This window comes from Protopterus annectens, chromosome 3.part1, assembly GCF_019279795.1.
Source record: "Protopterus annectens isolate FY-2018-M chromosome 3.part1, PAN1.0, whole genome shotgun sequence".
NCBI lineage: Eukaryota > Metazoa > Chordata > Ceratodontiformes > Protopteridae > Protopterus > Protopterus annectens.
Window position 1 is genome coordinate 1,723,621,595 of NC_056732.1, and position 4,605 is coordinate 1,723,626,199.

Below are 4,605 nucleotides of genomic sequence, written 5' to 3' on the forward strand. Positions count from 1 at the left end.
TGTAGCAAAGCAGCAGCAGCCTTTATTATTTTGTCAGTTAAATTTCCCAACTGTGTACTCCAGTGGCGCAGAGTATGTGGGAAAAAGCAGATGGAAGGGTGTTTCCAATACTTTATACTGGTATGCTGTAGATGCTGCCTGTGTGATTGGGTGACTATAATATATTCCACCTGCCAGCTACATTATTGAGGGGCTGATTGCCTGTTGTCCACTATTTCCTTTTGTTCCCCAATTCCCTCCATGTTTAAGGCCCGTGGCATGCTGTGCAAACCTGTGGAGCTAGTGTAAACATTGCTGAGAAGATTTGACCCTCCCCTTTGAACAGCTACACTCAGGTTTCTTTAAACCAGCTTAAATACACTCAGTGGCCTCAGACACACCCCCCCTGCTTAGATGTGCTTAGCTGAGTGCAAACAGGAGCTGCAGAGCTCCACTGTGCTTACAGAAACCCTGACACACACCCTTTTCATGTCAGCTGCCTTTTCTCCTTACACCTCCGCAGTATAGCTCCAACACGGTTAGGTATCTACTGCCACTGTAGCCCATTTTACTATTCAGTAAATTTTGCTCATTTGCATACACCTTATTCCATATCCCCTGGTTACAACACTACACCAGAGGCTATATCCTTAGCAATCACTGTTACCTGCCATTGCTATGATTGTGCATGCTGGCCAATATACGCGGTTAGTAACCGTGTACATTTCTGCTGCAGACACAGCTCCTACATGGATGCCTGTCTGCTTTCTGGATCGCAAATCACCCTCATTTGCATGTTTTTCACCAGAAAATGGGGTAATTTGCATTATGTGATTGTGTCCCTGCTGGAATAGTGCTGGGAGGCTCATGCACGCCCCCAGCACTATGTCCTGGATCGCAAAGGCTCCAAACTCCATGTTTGAGCCATGTCACTATGCTTACATGGAGTTTAGCTCCATGTAAGTGTTATTGAATTGCCCCCACAATCTTTGTTTGCAACAGCCTACTTATTATTCCCTATAGCATCTTTTTTACAAATAAGAGGAAACTTGGTGGTGCCTATGGAACTGTCCCAGTCGGGTTACCCTTAATTTCATTAGTAGATCCCAGTACTGGGAGGAATCTGCTTGCTTCTACTCCTTAAATAAAACAACTATAACCACTGCTATCCAGGAGCCTGTGTTGAAAATAAACAGTCCAAGAACTAACTAAAACAGGAACACAGGTAAAACTTCAACCTCCAGTATATTCAATTTTATTCTTTTTATTCGACAAACACTAGCGCTTTCACCAAATGCTTCTTCGGGTGTATATGATAAAACAGGATGACAAACTGTTTAAATAACCTCTTAAAATCACATGACTACAACCTTGCAACGTCATTCACTACAGCATTTTCTATACTGGAATAATTAAAAATCTTCAATCTCTCACATAATATATTAAAAACATAATAAAAAATATATATGTTAAGCACAAAAACATGTCCATGAGAAAATATGTTGAACACATATGTATGTTCACTATATACATCCTAAAAACTCAGAATTTGTTATCTATAAAGTAAGAATAAAAGACTAAATGTATCGAGGCTGTATTGTACCATATAACCAACACATCTATAATGTCTAAACTAGCCTGGTCATAAACTAGCCTAATGGGGGACCTACTAGGTACGTGACATAGGAGAAGTTTAAAATAAAATAAAATAAAGAATCTCCTAGATGCTTAATGAAGGAAAGATTTGAAATAAAGCAGAAACTCTAAACAGAGGGCTGGAATACAGCTTATGTACATAAGGGTCTTGACTTTAATTTAGGTTTAACAGGGATATGGTCATTTAGACCATGTCCCATAGTCACTCTCAATCTTACTATCCAATGAGCTTCTGTTTCTTTTGTGAGGTTTCTAATATCCCCTCCTCTTTTATTTTCGTAAATTCTTACTATCACTCTGAACTTGGAGATGTGTTTGGCATCAGTTTCTATTACATGTTTTGCTAAAGCATTTATTTTGTTTTTCTTACTGGTCTGATAAATGTGTTCCCTCATCCTCTCTTTTAGGGTTCTATCAGTCTTACCTACATAGAATTTACAACAAATTTGACATAAAGCAAGGTACACAACATGTTTACTCTCACAGGAGGCATTAGCTTTGAAGTTGTACAGATGTCCTGCATCTGGATGTAAAAAAAAATGTATGTCTGTTTCAATATAGGTACAGAAAGTGCAGTTATTACAAGGACGGGTTCCTATACCTTCTACCTCCTTGACTAAATTTCTTGGGGTGCATAGTCGCCTTTTTAAAGACTTCATATTCCTAAAATTAAACCTAGGTTCTATATCTATTAACTTACTAATATCCTTATCCGTGGTTAAAATGTTCCAATTTTTTTTATAATTTGTGTACATAGGGAAACATCTCTTGAATAACCTAGTGACAGCCTAAGCTTAAGCTCCTCCTTCTTCTCCTTACTAATATTTGTTTTATGATGCCTCTCCGAAAAGTATGGTTTAGCCTTAGTATTCCTGTGGTCCATAACTGTAGCAATATTCTCCATTATGTACTTTTCTTTATATCCTCTCGCACTAAGATCCTTCATACTAGTGGTTACCTGTTGTTAAAAATCCTCATCTCTAACATTTAATCTAGAGCCCCTTAGATTTGGTTCTGCACCACATTTCTAAAAATATGTGGTGGATGCATGCTGTTTCTATATAATAAGTGATTAACGTGACATTTCTTTCTATGAATCCTGGTAGAGACATGTGTACTCCCTTCTACAAAAATGGTAGTATCCAAAAGTCTATCTCTTGCTTTGATCATTTCAGAGTAAATTTTAAAAATGATGTAGTTAAATTAATATATTGTACAAATTCCAAGAGGAACTCAGAGGTACCTTTCCATAAAATAAAAAGGTCATCGACAAAACAACGAAAAATAAAATATTCTAGCTATATGGACCTTTTACTATAAATTTAGACTCCCAGATGGACATTACTGTATTAGCATAACTGTTAGTGGAAGTAGTGCCCATTGCTATTCCATTCAGATGCCAATAAATGTTGTTTTCAAAATAAAGATGTTATTCTCCAAAATTATAGTTAACAGTTCTCTAATAAGTCCAATTTTCTCCTCAGAGTACTGGGAGTGTTCTTTCAAAAACCTAGTAGCATTGCTGAGACCTATAACATTAGGAATCACTGTAAAAAGTGACACTACATCCAGAGTTGTCAAAATGCAGTCTTTCATATTAACATTACTATCTTTCATGTATACATAAAGGTCCCTCAAAAAATGTTCTGTATATATTCAGACTGAGTCAACAAAGGTCTAAGATTGTTTTCTCTGTATATAGAGATAGGTTCTGTACACCAATCTCTACCTGCTAATATGGGTCTCATTGGTGGTTCTTTAGTGTCCTTGTGAATTTTAGATAACCCTTATATTATAGGTATAGTAGGATGGGTTACAATAAAATATTTATATAAACTGTTATCAATAGCTCCCCTTTGTAACAAGTCATAAAGTATTCTATGGACCTTTTTACCATATCTCTAACTGCAGTTTCTGGAATCTTGTTGTAAAATGTAGTGTCACGTAACATGACAAACATGGCCTCAACATATTTAACTTTGTCAAAAATTACAATAGGACCACCTTTATCAGCTGGTCTGATAACAATGGACTGATTCTCTTGTAAACTTTTCAATGCATAGAATTCTTCTTTAGTCAAGTTAAACGGTGAGGACTTACTTCTATGTGTCTGTTTCTGGGAGTGTAACTTATAAATGTCTTCAATGCATAATTGCTCAAACTCATTCACTAAGGGGTTAATTTTAGGAATATATGTACTAGATCTCTTAAATACTCCTGTATCTTTTGAACAACCTTCTCTTTAATTGTTATACATCAATTTTAACATCAAATTATGTGTGAACATTTTAATACCAAAAATTACTTCGCTAAAGTCCGATACGGCAGTAGGTATAAAAGATAGTCCTCTTTGTAATACACTTGATTCATGTCTAGATAAATTATAGCTGGATAAGTTCCACATCAATCCTTCTTGAAGAAGGCTTTCTTTATGTTGTACAGACTCAATGCCAACCCCTCTTGTTTGTGTTTTACATGGCCCTGACTTTTGCCTCTGTTTTGTATATCCCTGGGTTGCTGTCCTTTGTCTTTGAAGGGTAAAGGAAGCATCAGTTTTGAGGAGTAAACTGTGCTTAAAAAATTTTCTTTCATTTTATTCCCTTCACATACATTATCTGGTTCATCCACCTGATGTACTTGTGGAGACACTATTGTCATTTTCCATCTAGCTCCAAGTTCCTTATCAGCGTTCGGTGATATAATATCCTGTCACAATCTATTCACCTTTGAAGGCACTGAAGTCTGATCGGATGAAAGGTTGGCTGGGGCAGGAGTATACAAGGTTGCCCTGGTTACCTCAGACAATGTGCCTGGAGTAGACGATTGCGTACATGGCCAAGTAAAAACATGGCCAAGTTCAAATTCTTTCCGATCCCTTTGTAATTTCTTGGCCTTAATCTTTAACAGCTTTCTAGTGTACATAGATATGGAATCAATTATCTCTATTAAATAATTTTCAAGGGTTTCTCC